Source organism: Leuresthes tenuis, unplaced genomic scaffold (assembly GCF_036924035.1).
Source record: "Leuresthes tenuis unplaced genomic scaffold, fLeuTen1.0.hap1 SCAF_10, whole genome shotgun sequence".
NCBI classification, from domain to species: Eukaryota; Metazoa; Chordata; class Actinopteri; order Atheriniformes; family Atherinopsidae; genus Leuresthes; species Leuresthes tenuis.
Genome location: NW_027325364.1, coordinates 19,029,848 through 19,053,687, shown reverse-complemented (window position 1 = coordinate 19,053,687; position 23,840 = coordinate 19,029,848). Strand labels below are relative to the sequence as shown.

At 38.0% G+C, this 23,840-nt stretch overlaps 1 long non-coding RNA gene across 4 annotated transcripts in view; it reads right to left on the bottom strand.

Annotated features, from left to right (window-relative positions):
* The window catches only part of LOC140315726 (uncharacterized), a 110,408-nt gene that overhangs the window by 58,240 nt on the left and 28,328 nt on the right, over positions 1 to 23,840 (bottom strand). For 2 of the 4 annotated variants that reach the window (XR_011917286.1, XR_011917287.1), the window contains exon 3: positions 16,173 to 16,231. The exons of the other annotated variants lie outside the window; for them this stretch is intronic. This is a non-coding gene — a long non-coding RNA (uncharacterized lncRNA). The remainder of the gene's footprint in view (positions 1 to 16,172; positions 16,232 to 23,840) is intronic. 4 annotated transcript variants of the gene reach the window in all.

Sequence of the window (23,840 nt, the reverse complement as noted above, 5' to 3'; positions counted from 1 at the left end):
TGAGGCTTACAGGAGGAAATCATCTTTCTTCTGGATTATGATTAGCCTGATTCCTGATGACTCTGCTCTACTCTGAGACAATCAAATGTTTCTAAACCTATTTTTTCAGCAATTCTTCTCCTATTATGAAAACAAAAATACATCAATTTGGACTTTATTGGTAGGCTGTCATGATCAGAATTGTTTTAACAAATCATTTCAAATTCAAACATTAAAATAGATAAAGCTAACATCTCAAGTTAAGCTGGTCTTTCTAATAAATAAACAAGGGAAACTTTCTCAGCCAAAATTCATGCAGGTAAGAGTTTAGATATTTTTCAAGCCAGCGTCTAGTGGCCATTAAAGGAACACACTCTAAGAGAGAACAGAGAAGGGACCTTTAGCCTAATTTAGTGTGTTTGTGGGTTGGTTGGTAGCTAAAAATAACTCAAACAACTACACAAGCACACACAAATTCATGGAATGAAATTGACACATATGCAAGAATGATTTGATTTCAACATTTTGCCATTTGTGATTAAGATTACTTTATATAGAATCAAGTGATGTGACCGAAATTGACAGTCTATGACAGTACAATGGTGGCAGTATGCATGTGTTCACACTACAGTCTGTACTTCCTGATGCATACACCTAAGCAAGAAGATGTCATGCTGAACTCAGTTCCTTGTAAGAATTTTTTTTCAAAACTGAACCACGTTGCGATGGTTGTGTGTGAGTGTATGAATATGTGTCTGGCATTTGGAGGATTAGGTCTTTTTTGTTGTATTTTTCTTTATTTTCTCTGTGGCACATCATCTATCACAAACCTACACCCAGAAGCTCTCTCTCTCCTTTGGAAAACACTGGCAACTAACACACCTTCTAACACTGTGGCCATGTTTTCCCACCATGCTGTCAGTTTCAGCGTACTACACCATGAGTTTCACACACTTGTATTTGAAATAGTTGGCATTAACCTTGCCAGTTGGATTCATTTGGTATTTAGCCTAAGTGGCTTTAGCTTAACTCAGCTGTAATATCCCCCCCCAGGAACTCTTGCCACCATGTTTTTATGTTTCAGGATTTTAAACTGGTGCTTTCCACTGTGGTTATAATTTTCTAATGCCTTATACCCTGCCATTTTTCACTTTTTCTGTTAGTTTAAAGTTTAACACTAAGCTGCCACTGTTTGGGAATTAAGCCATTTAGCTAGAGGGCAGACTAAACTCACATTTCAGAAGGTTATTAAGTGATTTTACACTGGAACATCAGACACTGATGTGTGACAGCATTTCATGAAAAATGTTTGAACCCTGACAGTTACTGTTCATGGACCATGTCTCTGGCAAGTCCTCTGCTAAAATAAAATCCCCTCTGTTCATTTCCAGAACGCCAAACAGCTGATGATTCCTGTAGACGGGCCAACTATTTCCTTTGCTGTCATATATCTTCCTCCCCCCTCTAGACAAATGTCAATTTTATGTCAGAGGATTAGGGATGCCAGCTATTGTTCTGCAGTATGTCAATGATGTCAACTTTTCTGTGAGATGTAGAAAGTAAAGCAGCTGACAATTCCAGCAAAGATGCCAAAACATCACACCATTCACCCAAGCACTTCCCAGCTCCTTAGCTCTGTCAGTTTTACTCTGTTATAAAAGAAGACAAAAAAAGAATGATGTCATCTTTCCAAAAGGGCTGTGAATCTCAGAGTGCTTATGCTACTGCATTGAACTTTGGGAAATGATGATGACAACGATGATTACGATGGTGGTGGTGCTGATGAGGGTGCTGGTCAGCATGGTGGTCATGGTGCTAATGACAAGAGTGATGTCATCTTTGTTAAAGTTTTCTCACTTTCAGTTAGGAACAGGAGTAGCTCATCACTTTTCTCTTGAAGAGGAAAGTGGCAGTGATTTCAGCTAATTTTCCTCTTTCATTTCACTTTTGAATGTCCTTATTAATGTGCTTATGGATAGCAATAACACAAGTGCACCATATTGGAGATACAATCCTGTTTATGTTGAATTTTTGCATTATATGATGGTCTTGCAATGTTAACTAGCAAATCTTATTCCTCCAATGTCATACCTGCTATTTTTCTTCTGTTTTTTTAAAAGCTGCAACAATGCAAAACCTTTAACACACTCTAAAACCGTCAAATGGTGATGGTTGGTCAGGAGCCCCAAGTGTCACTTTTCTTTTATATGATATCATCTTGCTGTTGATAAGAACTACAGACGTTTGGCCATATTTAGAATATCATATTTGGAATTAGTGACTTCCAGTTCCAGTGTTCTTTTTAAACTCAGAATTCAGTTATTATTAATATTGATGAAAGTTAGGTTTTCTCAGTTGAGAAGTATTCATGCGCATTTATGTTCATTTTTTTTTATTTACTTTTAAATGACAGGATGGTTTCGCTTTGCCATTTTTATATTCTGAGTCTTTAACACCTTTTGCAATAGAAAACTGAGAAAAGTTCAACTAACCAATCAAATCAAGTAATTGGTTGTGTCTGATGTAGTGACTGATGGTCGTTGCAATTCAGGCCATCAGGCCAACCCACCGTTGAGGTTTAATGCATGGTGTACTTGCCAATCATGCCTTATCCTCGTTACAATCATGTGTAGAACATATCTCATAGCTTTCATTGCTTCAAGTTTTTTGGATGATTTTTAAAGATTTTGTGTCAAAAACGGACAGAAAGGGATTCTAACCAAGCATCCACATGTGGCAAATTGGCAGTAAGACGGAACTTCACCCTTACTTGGAAGATGACATACTCTAAGAAACTCCTAACAACAAATATTGGGTAATCCAGCGTTATTACCAGTGCTTGGTTGCACAAAGCCTACAATCCTTTTGAGAAGTCTAAATTGCACACCCCACTGCTGAGGAGGCCGTCCATCCGCTGATGTACAACTCAACACGGATGAGACACTGTGCTCACTGTTTGTATTCTTGTCAAAAGCAATTACTTCAACATGCTCAGGTTTCTTCTGTGACTGAATTACAGCTTATCATCATCTTATTTTTTCCCTAAAATTGCAGCCATCATTGTTTCCATTGTTTTCAGACTTTCTTAATGTTCAGTCATTTCCAAAGATTCCCTGCTATTTTCCAGTTCCACCCCTCGGTGTTAGTTAAACTATAAATTATGTCACTTTGTCACTGGGTTCCTCTCTTGTTATGGCTAAACTTATAGCAGATGCAAAAGAGCTTTTGCTGTTAAAGCATTTTAGTATAACACGGCTGACAATGTCAGAGCAAAAAATGAATTACTTGAATTACTTCTGTAAGTGATTCTTGGAGCTAAGAATCATCATCACTTCTTCTGCTTTATCTTAAGAGGTCTCTTATCATATTTTGCTTTTCAGAATCTGCTGAGCATGCAATATACTTTTTCACTTTCCCTAACTGTGCAAAGGAAAACCTAAATTGTAGTCTCACTCCCAAAGAGCAAGGGTATCTGTGACTTTGTTTGTTTCCACTAGTTTCTGTTGTTTTCAGAAATGTCCCCCATTTCCTACACTCTCCCAGTTACACCCGTGTGTGTAAAAATATATCCAGTTTTACACAGGGCATGATGTCATTCTGCCTGTGGGGCTTTCCCACATTCATGGCTCAGCTGATAACACATGTGGTGGAAAACTGTTAAAACACATGGGTGTGTAGCAGTTCTAAACTCCTAACCCATATCAACCGTCCATGAGAAACAGAGCAAGGAGGGGATTTGGCAAAGAAAACAGGGCCATTTTCCCCCCCTGCCAGCAAGCAGCAGCTTTAAAGCTCATCAAGATTGTGATTACATTGGCTAAATACAATAACCCAGCCCATGTTGTTACAGGCAGGTTACAGCTGTGCCTTACTCCATGAAACCTCTAAAAAACATTTCATACTCTGCTAATACTCCTTACCTTGCTGATTTACAGAAATACAACCTCTACTTGAATAAATCTGCTAACTTAATTCCACATTATGTGATGTTAGCACTGACATCAGGGAGAGATGTGATTGTGCAGTTGATCCACGTCGGTGTGTAAACCTAACACTGCAGCACCAAAAACCCAGCACAAACACAGATGTTGCTACTAAGTTAGTCATGCTCTGAGAGAGGGCCATTAAACATACTAACAGGGAGACTTTTTAGACATTTGCCTCAACATTAGTCTCTTTTCCTTCTGCTGAACAACAAAAACTGCTACATTTTGTCTCACGATGTCAAACTGAAAATCTGATGAAGAGAGCACAGAGAATACTATCTTAAGAAGCTGTGAAAAAATAACAAAGTATAAGTGAGTTGAGCTGAAGGTTGGGGGAGGGAATAGCAAATTCAAGTCTCACGGGTGCACTCACATGACAAACTTAGCAGATATGGACCCTCCAGAGGAAGCTGGACTTGTTTATGAAGGAAATGACATCATGGGGCTTGGCCCAGACAATGACTTCATGCTGACAAGATTATGCCTGAGAGGGGGCCAGAGAGAGCAGTGTTTGCAGGCTTTATTAACAGATAAAAGGTGAACGAGTGCAACATGGTTATTTCAGTCTTCAAAGCAGACTGCTTATTGTTATGCGTTTAGTAAATCAGTGCTAAGCAACACCAGCTGACTTTAATAAAGGGATGTTATAACAGCTGCTCGGCCCAAAATGTATTCCCCAGGCCAAATATTGAGTGTAAATATGAGCAACGGACTCAAGAATGTGGGGAATTTGTTTTAAAAGTTGCTTTTTTTCTGTCCTAATTATGTACAGTTTACTGTCTCGCTTCAAATCTACATTTCTGTTATTCTTACTTTCTTATACAACCTATACATGTGGGAATTTTGAGATATGCAACGAATAAACATTCAAAAATAACCATAGAAAATAAGGAACGAAGATATGTTGGCTGGGTTTATTGAATGAGTTTTGGGTTGCAAATGAACATGAGGTTTCAGTTTCTGAAATGGTCCAGGTTAAAAGATGACAGGTTTGTATGAAATAAACAATGTCTAATAATAACTTAACCCATCCATCCACCCCATCTCCTTCAGTCTGACCATGTGGCTCTAAAATGAGACCAAGTTTCCTTTTTCATTCCATCCATGACCACTAGAGGTCTTTTTTAATGTCATGAATGTGCATTTGCTGCTATGAGTGACACTGTATCATGTGAACACCAGGAGGTTTCTTAAAAATTTAACTTTAAAATAATTTTTAGGTAATTTTTAGGTCAAGGGCAGTCCCTTATAATCCTAGAAGATGTCATATGACATAACTATACAAAGTTTGTTTTCTTTACTAACATTCTATATTGCAAGAATAAATCTGGAAAATCTGTGTGATGAGTCTGTGTATGCCAAAGCTTTTAATCTGTTATGTGATTTGAAGTAAAATAATGGACATGGATAATGGATAATGGAGGCATAGAAAGATAAAAACAAATTACATTCTCACCTTTGAATTAGAATAACATCTGGTGAGGAGTTTCAAATAATGTCTATGAAGAGCATTTCATTTTCTTGAACAACATTGCTTTGCTCCTTTTTGGTCTCTTAGATAAACAAGATTTCTGGTAAAGTTATTCAAAGATAAGCAACCCATTTCTGCTGTATTGTACCTTTTCTTTTATTGCTGCTGTTCCAAACTTACACAAGGGACCATAACAACTTTCCTAAACAACATTCGTTGCTCTGCACTTTTAGTAAACTGCTCTGTGATGACCTCTAATTATCCTGGGGATCGGAAAGACGTGATTGAAAATAAAATCGTTCACACCAAAAAAAATGACTAGAGGGGTTTTGGAAGAGCTTTTGGACCTCCCAAGTGCAGAGCTGGACTAAAGCCCCAAAACAAAGCTTGCTGCTGGGTTAAGGATCTTAGAATATGCCTGGGATTATGGAGCCAGAGAGCGAGAACATGCCTGGGGACAGTAGTGGAAAACTAATACAGATTTTGCCTAAAATGAAATATTAGGTTTGTGTCGAAAAAAAGAAAAGAAAAAAAAAGGGGGGGGGTAGGGGGGCTATACTTTAGTTAGTTTCCAGAGAGTATGTCTCCATTGCTGTATAAATAAGAAATTTGAATATAGCATTGTGATCATGGAAAAAAAAAACAGAATCCAACTGACAAGTGTTGAATGAAGTTAAGAACTACAGCAAGTGGATCTCAGCTTGAAATGATAAAACATCCATCCATTTTCTGTACGAGCTTAAACCGTCGGTCGGGTCGCGGGGGGCTGGAGCTATATGACCCATATTTACTGTCCTACATGTAGCAGAAGTGAAATACAGCTCATATGAGTATATGTTAAATTGGCTGTACTTAAATAGAGCTTATCTTGTCTAGCTGATCACTATAGCACTTTTACGCTACAAGAATCATGAACCCATTCACAAAACATACAGTGCTTCATTGTCTATACAGTATTACAGGCCATGGAGTGCTTTTTCTCTATCACACACATTCACACACATCAGAGGCAACGCAGGGTCCAGTGTCTTGCCCAAGGACACTCTGACTTGTAGTCTGGCAAAGCTGGGGGTCACACCGCCGACCTTCGGATTGGCAGACAGCTGCTCTCCCTTCTGAACTGTAGCGCTCCCATATCGTAGCATACGTCATTCACAAGTGTTATGTCTCAAGTGTAAATGTTACACAAATGGTTGAAAGAGCTGTAACCTTCGGCAGTGGGACAGTTGCAGTGGATTACAGTGAGAGACAGCAATGTGAGCCAGAAAGTTGGATAAATATAGTAATGAACAGGCTAATGAATTTAGCTTGACTAGCTGTGACTACACACTTAACACTTCTTTGTTGTATCAAATCATGAGGATTGAAAGCCTCTGTTCTTAGCAGGACTTTTATTGTCTAAAATATGCAGATTAGAAAGGTATAGCACACCAGAGACTGTGGGGAGTTGCTGATCACTGGGAACAAATCATTGAGAAAACTTTTAAACTTTCAAACACAAACGTGTACATGCACACCATATACGGTAGCTGTTGCAAAGTGAAATGTATAAATAGTACTGTTGTGCAGTAATCTGTCACTCTTGACAAATGCTTAATCCAGTACAGCAATTTTTTAATTAGATTAAACTAAATGTAAAAAAACAGCATGATTATGAAAAAAAATGATATATTTCTAATTTCCATCTTTGACATGCTCATTGTCGTGACAGGTACTTCCTCTCACTGCCTGGCTTGTTTTTGCGGGTTGGCCTTCAATTGCTTGCGTTTAACTCCAGCCAGCACCATTATAAGATGCCTGGCTTTTAATTGAGTCTTGTTTTTTATTTGAGGATATACAATAAACTTTATGGTTACCACAGCTAAGAAATTAGAGAAAAACTCCTTCAGCACAACTACTGTTGGGAGGCAGCAAAAAAGAAAAGAGAAGCTGACTTATGACTGAAAAGCAAATAACAGACACATTTATGGATACCTAAACAAAAACTCATGAACAAATCTTTGTTTACAATTGCATTTGCATATACTGCATGTTTCTAGAACATGCCGATCAATGCAGAATAGAACATTACTATCAACTATGGCATGCTGATACCTTCAAAATAAAGAGGGCTTCACTTCACTTGAAAAAAATTGGCTTATACAATATTTTTTTGCAAGGTGTTTTTTTTTTTTTTTTGCAACAACCATCATTCACTATGTTGTTTTTTTTATTTTTATAATAGAATAACAATAATAATATTTCAGGCAATGTATTTTACAAAAATACAGTGTATTTCTAATATTTTCAAAAGCCTGTCAAGGATTATTTTCCCAGGTTCAATGACAGAGAAGTGGAGGGAGTTAATTTACACCAACAGAGTGGTCCCATCTGGCCTTATTAGCATACTACATTGCTAATGCTAACTTTTAATGGTGTGATCATCTCACACGCTCATTTTCACTGAATCGGTAATGAAAAAATTAGCATATTAGAACAACATATTGTCTCTCGCGAGCCCAGGGGCCTGATGCATGGTGGTGTCAGATTCCATTTCTGTCTTAAGCTGCAGTTTTAGCAATTAACAGTAGTACTCATTCATACTGAGTAACAACAAAACACAATAATTCCTGTTGAAGGAAAGGTGTCCTTAGTATCTTTTCTTTAACAGGAATGTAATGTAGTTTATTAGCTGTTTTCTGTGAATAATGTCAGTCAAACCACTGATGCATTGAAAAAGTGTTTTCAGAAATATTAACAAAAATAAAAAACACAACACCTGCCATTTATATATCCCAGTGAGCTTGTGCAATAATGTTTTGGGTATTTTCTTATGTCCAGTACCATCATTTTTTTTCCTTATCTGCTAAAAGCAGCTTTTGTATCAACACAAGCAATTTTATTTCTCATTTTTCTAAAGCAGCATTTGAACTGCTCTGATCCCGAGCCAACTCAACCACCTGAACCACTACACATATGAAAACACTGTCTCCTCCACAATCTGTCACACTAATAAGTCACAGCATCTCCTCATGTGAGAAGGTAGAAATATATGAATAAAATGCAAACACTGGCAACATTCTTTTCATGGTGCCATAAATCAAAAAGGGCAAGACGGGCGGACGGACAGATAGATAGATAGATAGATAGATAGATAGATAGATAGATAGATAGATAGATAGATAGATAGATAGATAGATAGATAGATAGATAGATAGATAGATAGATAGATAGATAGATAGATAGATAGATAGATAGATAGATAGATAGATAGATAGATAGATAGATAGATAGATAGATAGATAGATAGATAGATAGACAGACAGATAGATAGATAGATAGACAGATAGATAGATAGATAGATAGATAGATAGATAGATAGATAGATAGATAGATAGATAGATAGATAGATAGATAGATAGATAGATAGATAGATAGATAGATAGATAGATAGATAGATAGATAGATAGATAGATAGATAGATAGATAGATAGATAGATAGATAGATATGGAAGAGTGTTTGTGGCCTTCAGTCACACATGTAGAGGTCTCAGACCACCAGTGGAGCTGATAATAACTTGTTATTAAAGCAGAAACAGGCTTTCTTTTCAGCCCAGAGACAGAGAGAGCAGAACACAGGTGGGGCGAGAGGGAGAGGAGGGAGGGGGTCTACATATTTCACCCCCATTCACCTGCTGACATGGCCTCTCAAAGAAACCTTTCATTAGACTCTCTGAGCAGTCAGCTTAGTCTGCCCAATGCCGTCAATTTAGCTGTCATATTACACAGGCTCACTTTCTGCTCTTTCATCTGTGGGGACTTTTCATCTAATGATTTTCATTCGGGAGGATTGGCAAAAGAGGTGCATGTAAGAAACGCCTCAGAAGCTGAACCATCTAACACATCAGCTAAGTGATTTAAGATTTGCATGGTTAATCTGCACACATCTGAGGCCATCCTAGAAGAAAAACGAGCTTGGGAAACATCTTGAAAGAGAATATTTGACCAGTTCATCACTTGGAAAATTGATCAAATTCAACAAATGGGCCAAACAGGTTAGGTCACTTCTATCACATTTCTGTTACTCATAACAATTAAAAAGAGTAAGGATGGATCTTTCTTTCCAGCACTGTCAGCAAAACCTTTTTTGTTGTCAATTAAAGAAAGAATAACCATCCAAGTTCTCAAAAATGATCCATGCTCTCAAATCATTGTTACCACAATCTCAGAACTTTATTAGCTTGTTAGGGCTATGGCTTGTTCATAATCACATGATGACCAATGATGCAAATTCAAAATCTTTTTTACTGCTCTGTCAGGGGAGACAATCAGCAGCCATGGGCTCCTCTTACGAGACATACATAGCAGGAGAAGGCAGTAAAAACTTCATAATCAATAAAAGTCATCAACAGTAAATCTTCCTTACATCTTCACTGCAAAATTCAGCATAGGAAATTTGTAAATTTACATCTGAATCAGTTTAACATAACTCCATTGGATTTTTGGCTTCCAGCGACAGTTAAACATGATCAATCATGCTTTGTACTTGAGTTACAGCAAGTAGCACTGGTTGGCTTGCCACAATTAGCAATTAATCATATAATTACAATGAGTTGAGATGATCGTGATCATGTTCACAAACAGCTGTATGAAAAGAAGAGAAATGTCATTGTTTCACATGGTTTTCCATGATGTAGTAAAGTTTTCTGGCAGACAGAAAGCCAGAACACCAGACAACCCCTGTACTTTATTGATCATATTCCTGCGAAATTTTTCAACTAATGATATATAATATAATATATATAATGATACTGTGATATTGATGGTGGCATTTAAAAGAAAAAAAGACAGAGAACGACAACTGACATATTATCAGTTTTTTTTTTGTATGACAATCATACGCTAGATTAATTTCATGGATATCCTTACTCACTAGTAGAAGGGAAAATAAATACCAACAATCTCCTGACAAGAAGATCAACTTTTCCATTAAAAAACTAAAACGTACAAGAAAATGTATATACCTACAACGAGGTAATCAAAGTTTTGTAGTGGTCCTTCTCCTAAAGTTTGCTTTCGTCAAGGGTTTTTAATGCACATATTTAAATTGCACATTAGAAAAGGCTGATGGAAAGGCCCAATGTGAAAAAACACTTTCAATTCTTACTCTTATTTGGGGTAAGAGAATATGGAGATAGCTTTCGTAAAAGCGACCGTTGCTTTGTTTATTATAGTCATGCTGAACATCACCTATACCACCACCCTCTGATGATACTACTCAACATAGTTTTTTCACTCCAAAACAGGTAAGGGAACAGGTAAACACAGCTCAAAAATTGCAAGAGAGGAATGCTGAATTTTGCCAGAAGAATGTACAAACCCCCCTCACAAAAAGAAGTGAAAGACTCTTGTTCCAAAAGGAATGAACAAACTGATTCTTGACAATGCATGGTCAATGCTACAGGCCCTTCTTTGTTATTATAAAGTTATAAAGTAACCTTGTTTAAAAAGTATTAAAGAAATGTGCATTTTTTAATTGAAAGCCATTTGGAAACCAGATTATCTGACTCAGTTAGCTATTCACAGTTACAGAAGTTATGACAGGTGTGCCCAAACTTTTGCATGCTAGTGTACAAGATCTCAATGGGGCCTTTCAGAAGGTGATAATTTAGTCTGCCAACACCTCTTCTGAATCATTAACTTAAGTGAAAGTTAGCCAAGCCAGCTTATTTTTTCACATGGTTAGTGAGAGGAATGCTGAAAGCACACAAGCAGAGAGAGGACAGGGAGGAAGTCAGAGGCATACAGAGAGCAGACAGAGAGGGAGGGACTCTCAAAGCTTTCACCTTAAAATAGAGCACATCAATAACACTCTGATGTTGATGTAAGACTTGAGAGGATTGGGTGGTTTCACTTTTCACAAAACAAGCTCAAACTAACCTCCTGCTTCTTGCAAAGTGTGTCAGGCCACCCACAAATCATATAGACACTCTATATACTTTACATGCAAAGAGTGGTTTCACCAGCTTCAGCAACTGGTTTCTACTTTATTTCATGTCTATGTTAAACAGTCACAACTACATATGTATATGAGCAAAACCACCTATGCACAAGCTGTCTCATTTCATTTCATTTTATCTTATTTTATCTTACTTTATTCTTTTATTACTTTATTTTATGTGTACATTTTAATGCAGACTTCAGCACTTTCCGTTTTAACCCAGAGTTCCAAGGTGAAGATAATATGAGTTACAGAGAAAATGAAGTAGGAAAGGGTGATGCTACACAGCACACTCACAAAGTGCACATGCTCATACACACCACGCCCTGTTTTTATTCAGACTTAACAGACCTGACAACCCAGGGGCACCATAAAACTGCACAGCCCCACTTCTTCAGTGAGCTCTGCTTTACAGAAAATATCAAAGAATCTTACTCCAACAACAGAGTAACTTTGCATACAGCAGTGACTAAATGAGTGTTGCTCAGCTGCTTTTTGGAACAGGAGCAACTGTGGCAGGTGAGGCTTGAATAACTCAAACCACAGCCTATGAGAGCTGCCCCACAGACTTATCCTGCATGTGACCTGATCTAATACACCATCTAAAAGAAGAAGAAAAGAAAAAAAGCCTGTCAGATACATGTCACAGAAAGACTTGTTGTCACTGCAATAAGAGTCATGTAGAGAGAGTGAGCATCAATAAGGATTTCACACTTTACACTTTAATGAAACCTCGTGTGCTAGCATTAAATGCTGATACTACAGAAAAAAAAACATCACACAAAGGAAAGAATAACACACCCAAAAATGTACTTTTGGAGAAGGAGAAGACAATGATGGTGAAGAAGAGTTCAATTCTTCAGTGAAAACATCATTCTATTTCTCCATTCTTGACTGTTTATAGGCTCTTGTTAGATTAGTTTTAAGTTGCTGATGAGTTCATTTCAGGCTCATTGTTATGCTGTCCCTTTCAGACTGTTTTCACACAATGTTTCAACTTTTTTTTGTTGAGATGAGGCAGCTTGCAGGAGTTGCACACATTGTGTAAAATGAGAAATGTTGCTTTCAGTGTAATGATGGGTGCACTGCACCAGAGGGAGAACAAACCTTTTACCCTTCTAATAATAGCAGAGCAAGTATATATGTTTTGATATGAATAGAACTGAATTTAACCGGATTCATAGTTTGTTATGCAAACAGTGAGTGGGCATAACCTGTAGTAGGTGTGACATGGAGTAACTTTAAATGCTGCAAATGAAGATGTCATCATTTTACTGTTAATTTACATCACACCCACTGTAATTTTTTGAACAGTATATCATTGTATATTAGATTACAGTGTATTGCAGCATAATAACTGTTGGTTTGACTTAATTTCATAGTATCTACTACCATGTATTTACAAAGGATAACACGACCAGTTTAGGGAGTAACAAAGAAACGTATCACTGTAAGACTGCTACTGTATGCAGCCACGTACAATCCTACCCATTTAAAGTTTGTCTTCACTGACAAAGTAAAAACGAATAAAACAACTGAAAAGGTATGGACAACTATTAATTATTGTCATCACTTGACATGATGTTAACATGGTAGATGGAAGGGAACACAAGTTTCTGTTCAATGTCATCACAGAGGTGCGTCCAGGGAACAGTGAGCAATGCCTCTGCGGCCCGAGTGTTCGGCAGAACTGAGCCCTTAGGCAGAGACAACAAGTAACTTTGCCATGAGCAGAGGAAGAATACAGATTGAGGCCAGTAAAATGTGGACTGGAGTCTCTGCAGTGTCCTCTTATAGTGTCAAAATGCATCACTCATATCCTGTGTCTTTGTCTCTCCTAACTACACAGGAAACATAGTTATATGTATCTAAGAATTTGTCTGCTCGTGTATTTTACCATTTTTGTAAGCACTTGGGCTTCTAGATGACATGTACATTGAGCCATGTGTACTTACCATAGTGTACCATAGTGTACTTACTTTAAACTGTCTAACAATTCTTTGTCAAGAATAAAGTTGGCAGAAGAACAGAGTTGTTGTCAGTGCCAGTCACTGTCCAAGACACTTATTATTCTCATACCGTCTAAACTAAACTAATAATAAATTTCAAATGTTTGTCAAAGAAGTTTACCACTAACCACAATTTGCCTCCTGGATGCGCACACGTCTTGTCCCTATGAAATACATTTAGATACTGAGGTATGTCTACGATATACTCAGCAAAAGAGCAACTCAACACTGTTGTTTCCTTTTTTCCCCTCATGCATCTTATCTGCTGTGTCTTCTGTATGCCGTTTTTAATTTCATTAGATTTACACTGTTTCTCAATCTCCTTTCATTTCAAGTAGCACGATTAAGCTATCTATTGAGGCTGCTAAAGAAATCTAAGCTACCTAAGTTTCTATGTATCATAAAATCTTAATCCTATGAGCTAGATAGAAACAAATATTCACACATGCGCACGGACAGGCACAATCACGGCTTGGCCACCCAGGATGAGAGAGAAAGATGGAAACTTTAACTGTGTTTACAACTTAACTGTGGATTATAGGGTAGAATGAGAGAGAGAGGAGGTGGGGGACCTTGTTTCAGTTGCTCAGCTGTAAACAATTAAAGTGCTGCCCTCCCCTTCTCTCTTTACCCCCCTTGCACACACAGGCACGCACCCACATACACAGTAACGTCTATAATCTTTATTATAACTTCCCCTCCTGATATATATTAGTTGTCAGCTTTACAGAGACCAAGCTCAACAGGTATATATTGTTAAAATGCAAAGTGTGTGTATGTGTGTGTGTGTGTGTGTGTGTGTATCTAGATAATTACTGAGCTATGGCAGGAGGAATTGAGCATCTGCTATGACGGCACAAGCACTACAGCACTCATCTTCATCTCTGATAGGGAGACTGAAAAAATTTACCTCCAAAGTTATGTGCAATAAATTGCTAATCATAAAGGTTGCCTATGCTCCTGAACCATAGACAGGGGGCAGGGTGACATGTCAGCAACATGGACTTTGGCTGCAAAGAAAATGATTTTGAAAAATTTGAAACCACTATACATAAAAGTCAGCTGCAAACCATTTACTTTGGAGGCCGGGGACTAGCTGCCAAGTCTTAAACAGCATGTCTTATTGGCAAAGCTAACACACAGCTGAAAGTCCTATAGATGAAAGACTTACAGACTGTACAAGCCCTGAGGCCCATAAAAGCATTTATAGTGTGAACAAGGTTGGGAAGATTACTTTTGGAATGTAATCTATTACAGATAACAGATCACCTGCTTTAAACTTCAATCAGTGAGGAATTTCTTTGGAACTACCAGGTCTGGGAGGATAAAAAGAGAGGTTTTTCAGGCTGGTGGAACTAAAAATTAACTTGATTGTAGACTTGATGAATCCTTGCATGGCAAACAGTGACATATAACAGACTGTTTTAAAGGCCTGGCTAAGGAAAACAGAAGTGATGCAGATGTAGTTCAATGATTGAACTTAAAAGCAAAATGCAAATGTTGCATTTCTCAGAATAGTAGCTTTGACTGATACACAGACCATTGATGTATCAGTTTTTATTAGATGCTCAAAAGGCAAGAGTTCATAAGACCACGGCCTGCACCCCGCAGTCTCTTTTGTACATTAAAAGACATTTTAAAAAAAGAGACATATGAAGAAGTTTCAGTTTATAGATTAAATGTTGATATGTGTATTTTTTTTATATTTTAAATGTGGTATCACTTAGTTGGCTGCTTTGGAAAAAAATAAACCAACTACCCACACATCCAGCAGATACACATGAGCAAACACTTACACACCACTGGTGTTTCCTGGGTAGCCTGCCAAGTAATGCAGATCTGAAACCATGGAGTTACATGGCAAGGAGGTAAGGTTTCAGTGGATGTCAGATGTGCAGTTGACTAGAAACATATTGACCAAAAAAATAGAGACCAGCACAAACACACAGAGAGAGACAGAGACACAGTGCATATCCTTCTAAACACAAACAGGCCATAGAGCTCCAAGAAATGAAAGACTTAATAATTTTTTTTTTTCTGATATGAGAAACTAGTTTCACATCGCCTCCTTTCTTCTTTTGATTTTTACTTTTGATTTCAGTTTGATCGTGCTGCTGGTTTTGCTTCACTCGCCTTCCTCTTCTATATTCATCTTTACTTTTATATCAGGCTCATTCCCATTCCCATTCTCTGATTTCATCTGGATTTTTCGAAATCTACTTATTAGTTTTCAGTTTTCCTCTCGCTCTTCACGGGTGGATATATGGAAATAGAGAGGATAACGGACAGAGAATTGTGAATTATCGCTGAATCTACACACTATCGAGAAAGCAATGCAAAATAGAATGTAACCCAGGGAATGGATAACACCAATCCAACAAATATGGATTCTACTTCTTTTCAAAAAGCTCACCACCAGTCTCTATGACAAAGTCCAGTGGTCAAATAATACTTCAAATACTTCACCCTAAAAATGCTAAACATGACAATCATACCACCAGAAATCACAGGAATCATGTTATTGCAAGACAGGCAAAGATTCAACTTGTAACAACAATAATGCATCTGTTGCATTTAGGTGTGCCAAAGCAAAATTGTGATCCTGAAAGAGGCAGATAGTATTGCTATTTGTTACATCTGTTTTTGAGTGATTGAAAAAATCTTCTGAGAGGATGAAAAATGAAAGAGATTTAATAGAAATAGAAATGAAAGACAGAACTCAAAACATCAGCACCAAATGGGTATACCTCCAGTACTGCAGAGTGAAGTGCTGGGTTGTCAGGTCTGAAATGCTTCAAATGGACCACTAGAAAACAAGAAGAAATAACTCAATATCTGTGTTTCAGCAAATAATCCATACAGCTGAGCTCCATGTAGGACCATTAGAACTCACTTTGCCAAACATCTTCAGCGCACATATATGGATTAATTACTTCAAAGCTACTTTTGAACTGCCTGTAAACAATAACACCGGCCCACAAAAACAGAAAAACAGTACACACTGAAGGAGTTTTAAAATAAACATCATGGAAACCCACAAGGTTCCTGTATCAAGAAAGCACAAAAAGTAAACTTAGGACTCGAAGGCATCGAAAAAGCCTGCAGACCAGACAGCACTTTCAATAAAATTTCAAGTATACTGTAAATAAAGTTAAATCACCTTCAAATACGGTAGGAAAACTTGTTACAGACAGTCAATACAAAAGCAGATTGATATCCCTCAAACTGTGCTGAGACACCTTTCATATTTTTCTTTTGAGGCAACTTACAGTTCAACAAGTTCTTCAATCAAAACGATCATATAGGTTGATTGTTCATATCCTTTAATACAAACCATAACAGCGTTCTGAAAAGTACCTTTACAGGGAAATATGACTAATGAGTGTTTCCACATCAGACAGGCATTACCCTAAAGTCTTGAGGTGGTCTCGTGAGGAGGATTACAGTTTGGAGTGGGAGGTGAAAGGTTTATTACGAGCAGAGGCTTTCAATCATTCACATTAAACAGCTGCATGACAAGCATGTTCAAGACCAACATATGACAACTGTTTTTTCACTTCAGTGAATACACTTAATGCCTTGTCACTTCCTTGTTGAGTTTAAGCAAGAGCATCCCTTGGATAGTGTTAGAAATCAAAACTACTTGCTCACAGTTAAAATAAACTTTCATGTTTTGGGCCAAAATACATTCTTTTTTTAACAACACTATGTAAGCTTTTATCGATGCCATTTTGTGGGTTGCCTTGGTTACGTGTAAAACAAACAAGTTACAGCTATATTTTGTCAGATGCTGTTTGGCTTTAGGCAATAACATCCCTTTGTCAGTGCTGGAAATCCAAACCAGAGTTACACGCTGAACATCGGTAAGACTGTAAGAAGAGCGGAAGTGATGGGTGAAGTGTCAGCAGAGGAAAACAAAGTGTTTGGCGGTATCTTCTCAGAGCTGCTTCTTCATTACTTTACAGGGAAAAAGTTACGTAAAGAGAAAATGGAAAAAGAGGGTATGACCCAGTGGACAGAGTTACCACTCGGCAGCCAACCATGTCAAATGAATGATCTTTGTGATCTTTCGAATACATGGCCAATGTTTTTTTCTTCTTTTTGCTGCCAACCACTCACCACTTCTTTCAAGCTCCTGCTGTCTCGTGGTCTTCATTTTTTCCCCTCATCTTTCCTTCATCTCATTCTCCCACCTCTTTCAGCAATCCATCCACCCCTAACTCCATCCACACACCCTGCCTTCACTCAGGCCATTCAATAAGTGTAACCTTCGCAATGTCAAGCTCTTACTTTTTCATTTGGTTTACACAATAACCCTCATATCCAGCTTACTCTTTGTCAGCCATGACAGTAATGATTACAATCTCAATCTCCTGAATGTCCCCATGCAAGAAAAGCACTATTTGATTTATAACCTTTAATTTCATTCTCAGCGGCTATAATCTTTCATCTTGTCCATAAATAGGGTACCAATATATTCATACTCATTGGAAAAAGATGAATACTTTGGATTTTACTTAACTTCAATGCTAGTGGTAACGATTATGACTAAAGAGATGTTTCTCAGCAAAAATTTTAATGGAGAGAAAAATCTTTAGGAATTGCTCACATATTGAACAAGAACACTGTGAGTGCCAACTGCTAAATGGCTTGAAAGTTACATTGTGGGACTAACGTCTTTGTAAAGTAAAAGTGCTTTTATTTATTTATTCATCTATTAATTAATTCTGGAATTTCCCGAAGTTCAGATGGCTATGTGATTAATTATAAACACAGTATTTCACTGCCTTTGCAATTGTTTCAACACGTGTTTGTTTACTGGCAGATTTTCTTGGAACCCAGCAGTTTTATGTCATTATGGATCACCACATGGACCATTATGAAGACAACATACCCTCCACTGTAATGGTCAGACATATTCATTGGAAATGGCGCTCAGAGAAGTGGAGCTGAATAAAGCGGAATGCAAGACATGGAGAATAGAGGCAGATGCAGAAAGCCAGCAGGATGTCCTGTATGATCACATGCATGAGAAAACCGCTAGTGTTCCTGTGCTCACTCTGTTGGCAACTGAAGAAGTAAAGTTTGGCAGCAAAATGCAGTATAAACAAACCTTCAGCTATTTTGCCATCCTGGAGAAGGTGTTTCACTGGTCCTCGATCATCTTGGATTGGGCTGATGTTCACTAAACAACTATCATAACTGAAAGTATCAACAGTCACGAAATGATCCCTGTATCAGCAGAAAACTTGAAAAAAAAACTCTGTTTTTAGGGTTTTTGTGTCCCTTTTTTGGCAAATTAATTCATGATAGCATGTAAGATTTCTAAAGAATCAAACAAACAATGATTTGATTCCAATACTGTTTTATCTCATCAGCTAAGACGAAATCACAATATTGTTAAATGTGTGTCATTACCACAGTATCAGTATTGACTCCCTTTAGTACCACTGTCAACATCGAATTATCACCTCTTATTATCGCCAATTACTACCTTTGAGTATTGTGGATGGTAATCTTTATTTTAGCTACATAAAAGGGTCTTGCCACCGTTGGTCACATACCAATTGTACCCTCTAAATGGCAAAAAATAGGCCTTTTACACTGCTCATGCATTTTTTTTCCTTAATATTGGTCCGATTTGAGAGCTTTTTTATTTCTGTTAATAATACAGAATAAAAAGTACAGCTACTACCTGTCAAGTGCATAGCCTCAGGTGGATTGAATGGAACGTGCTTTTTAGAGTGTTGCGTCTTAGTAAGAGGTGTTCAAAGTGAGACCAAATGAATCATTCTAACAGTCTGCGATACTTCTCAGCATGTCTGGCCAAAACAAAGGCCCTTTCTGCAAACCCATTACCTCTGCTATAGCTGACCTTATCTCACAAATGGGCCTCATACAGACACAATCATCATATATATCAATGTCACCGGCTGGACAGGCACACACAAAATACACTTTTCACATGTGTTCATTGGCACTAGACTTGATTTTTTTACTGCTGTCCATTTGCGGTGAAAGATGCAAACACTTTAAAATGGGGGGGTGTCACTTTTTTGCTGATGAAATGAAAGGCTTGTGTTGCAGCAATCTGTCAAAGCAAGCAAAGGTTCAACCGAGGGTCAGAATACTAGGGGATTTTTTTCACCGTGTTCCCTCTCAAATTACACGGCAGAAGAGAAGGATAAAGGGATAAGAATGGGGTGATACTAGGCAGCTGAGGCATCGAGAAGAAGAGATTATGTTCAGGTAAAGACAATGAGAAAAAGTCTCCTGCTTATGAAACTGTCTGTGCATCTTATCTTAAGATAATTAGATAGCAGTACAAAATGGAGCATGACACCTTAAAAAAATGATTGGTTCTGCTCATTTTAGCTCAGACTGAAGTTCAGAGAGGAAGAGAAGCAGACAAGAGGCAGTGAAAATGAAAAAGAAAGCAGGCCGACGGAAGGTCAGGAGACCAGTACCAGCATCAAGGTGATTCCTCGCTGTGCAATTTTCTCTCTTTCTCCCATCCCAATCTTTCTCACTCTCCACAGCTCATTTTCTTCCTATTATCCTGTTACTCTCTACTGCCTTGTCCTCTTCACTAGATGCTAGTATCTTTCCCACTCCTCCTGTTTCAAACACATTCATGAGCCACAGAGTCAGCTCAATCACCAACTGAAAATGACCACAGGCACTGAGGAAGAAAGGGAAAGAATTGTGAGAAGGGGATGGAAAGAGGTAATGAGACAGAGAAAGAGAGAGGGGGGCGACAGAGACTGAGGAGAACGAATAAAAAGGGGAGGCAGACTGATGGGGGCACTCCCCTGTCCAATGAAAGCTGGGGTTAAAAAGTCGAAGACATCATAAGTGTCAGTGGCAGACTACAGGGGCCATTCTTTCAGCTGTCTATCTGTCTTCTCTTTTCACACTTGGGTGTAGTGTTAGACAGATATATGGCTCATTGTTACCCAGTAGGGATGTTTTCCGTGTATGCACTGAACAATAACTAATATACCTAGCACACAATTTCTCATGGCAGCTTTTATTTTTCATTCATTATTAATTCCGAATTTATTAGCATGTGGACTGTGTAATCGGGAATGAGTGGAGGGTGTTAACGTTTGGTACTTTTCATTAGAGTAGCACTCCAAATTTCATCTTTGTGTTTTTTACTTATACAGTGACAACAAAGGCAATCTAATTCAAACAATAGAGGACATCAATAGCGCCAGGGCAATTCTCGCACTGAAAAATCCTTTCAATATTCATTCTTGCAATAACAGGGCTTCAAACCTTCCCATGTGCTCTAATGCTTTGCCTTTAATCATTTTAGCACAACTGAGCCACTAGTGGAAAGAATAACTGTTATAAAAAAGCTTGATGTAGATTTATAATGTCTAAAAACATAGAAAAGAACCACATTAGCCACGATTTGAAAATCAACATGTCCACCCAAAAGTTACTGCTCATGTGTTGCTTAGCAACCACCATTTGTTTAGCAGCTATTCAAGGACATTTCTGAGAGAGGAAAAACATGTAAATCTTGTTTATTAAAAAGAACATGTCATGCACAGTTTTGCCTTTTTGTTACTGCCCCAGTATGTTTAGAATTTTTTTTCTTCTAAGAAATGGGATGTTGTGCACATTTATAGAGCATCCAGCAGCTATTGTTATTACACAAGTTGTCTCAATGAAAAATGTAATAATTAGAATTAGATCTACAATGAAAGAAATACTTTCCTTGTTTCAGCATAGCGGTACAGCACAAAATAAGCAAAAACAGTAAAACACGAATTAGAACAACTTAGACATTACTACAGGGAAAATACAGAGAATTTTACACCTCTCATCATATAACATCTGAAAAGCTGAACTGCCATAAAAAATATTCTAGAGGGAAATAAAAGATGAGTGTGCCAAGCTCCATGAAAATGAATACATTTCTCGCAGCACTGTTACTCAGGGAAGTCAGAGAGGGAAGTGGAATATTTAGGAGTCATAAACAACTCACACGGAGATCACAGAGATTATGCAGACAAAACCGGAACAGCAGAAGGAAGGAATCACAGTGCACAGCTCTGAAAAAAAAAGAGACACAAAGAACAACAAAGTGAGGGGAAAAACAAGATACAGTTTAGAACAGACAAATGTGCAGATGCAGAAAAGCAAAATGTGCCTGGATGAGAAGATAACAATGACACTGATAGAGTGAGATGCAAAGGATGCCAGAATGAAAAGAGAATCAAAATGGAAATGAGCAGGGAAACAGAAATGAGACGAGAAGGAGTGCGACTTGTTTGTGTACGTTCCCTGATTGATTTTACTGCTGTTTATCTCTCAAATCTTCCCTGCATTCATTTATTTGCCAACAGTAAAGAAAAGTAAGTCTGTGTGTGAAGAAGTTACATCAAGTTTCTTATTATTCAGCTATTTTAGTGACATTCCTGCAGAATATTGTTATTCCATCCAAAAGTTTGGGGAGCCACACAGAAGCATCCCCCTTATGCAATAAATTCACAGCACACCCAAAAAGTTACAGCATCAGTCTCTTAAACAAACCTCCACTGTTATAACCACCCCATTATCTTCTAAAAACCATCTTGAGTAACCGGAACCAGCAACAATTGGTTGCACCTGCCAGCACGACTGAACCTGAGCCAATAACCCTTCTTACTGATATCAACTGAGTCAGTATCTATTTTCACTGGCTCAAACAGCATAGGTGGAACAGACACAATTGACCTAACACTGACACCAGACATACATTGGTGAAGATTTTACGTAAATGGCTGGTCTGCCCACGGCAAATGCTGCTGTGTAACACATGAGAGACATCACTAAATAAAGCACAAAATCGTATGTAGTCGAGACAACAGTCAGACAACATCTGCGTTTTTATTTTGTCATTTTATAACATTGGATTTTTATGTGCATATATAGGTAGAATGATCACACTCACATAGGAAACGATGTGATTAAGTGGGAAGATAAGTCGGCAAGGGAAGCTCTTGAGTGAAGAAGCACGGGCCATGTGAAGGCATCTGTTTAAGTTTCTCTGTACAGTATATGCATCTTTACAAAGAAGCCACCCATCGCTTATTTGAAGTATAGCTTTGGTTGTCAAAATACCAGATGAAAGGATGGATGAGCAGACAGACAGGCAAAGTATCAAAATCGACTTAATGCAGCAAATTGTAGAGACTGCGTCTTATATACTACAGGTCTTCACTCAACAGTCCTAACCTCATAACTCCTGAGCACATTTCTGTCTGCCTCCCATCTATAGCGTTCTACAAACACAGGAGCACACTCATATTTTGCAGTAACCAATCCCAACACATCAAGTGGAGCCTTTCTCTTAATTAAAAAACACTCTCTCTGTCACCTGCTACAAGCGCCTCTCTTGGAAAACTGTAATATTCAGAAATGAGGTAGGTGAGAGAGACTCTCCCCTTGTGAGATTTGCCGACTGTTATTTTCACTGAGATTTGTTCTGTTGTGCTTCTCCAAGAGGCTGTTGAGAGCTGTAGCAGGGGGATAGTCACGCTAGAGCTGCTTTGTATGAATAACATTTCATGTGCAATAATCTGTAGCTTTCTTGCCACAAAATTACAAAGATACACAAACACACACACACACATTTACAGATGAGGAATGGCCTCCACCATGGCCACAGTCCCACATTCTGTGTTTGTAGAAATGCAGATAGACCAACAGCTTGAGGAAGACAGAAAAATATGTTTGCATTTCTGCTCTTTTTTTTTTTTACATTTAATGCCTTCATTATGCACGCATTGAAGTTTTGTACTGCAAGAAAATGTTTAACGTCCACCGGGTCTGAGAAGTGTAATGGGTTCCTACTTCTTTTAGAAACTTGACATTCACTCCACAGAATGACACCTGGTCAGTGTGAGATGAGAAGAAAGTTTTTCAAATTCATCTGCTGAAGTTAAAAGGTTTATCTGGCTCACATTAAATCAATTATTTCGAGAATAGTCTTAACACTGTAGTCGTCTTAAGCAATGAGTGGTGTGAGAGTATTTCCCTCCAGAACTCCATAAACCGTAAGATCTGTTTCGTGTGAGGCAGCGTCAGCATCACATGACAGGACCTGTGACCAATAAATCAAAACATGTAACCCCGAAACATGTACATTTTTAAACCCTAACTATGTGTTTAGTAACACCAACAGATGCATGGTGATGATGAATGTTGACGTCATCACATAGCTAGACTTAAGCTGCATCCCTGTATAGACTGAAGTAAGAAAACCTCCATCACAGTACAATCTTTAACCATCAATTTTGAAATCATGGTGTGGTTTAATGTACAGTAAGTATTACATGTTCTGTCTTGACTGGGTGTGGTGACTTGAAACTGGTATTTTCATACCTTGAAGAGAGACTTCCAGTGATGTAGGAGACATC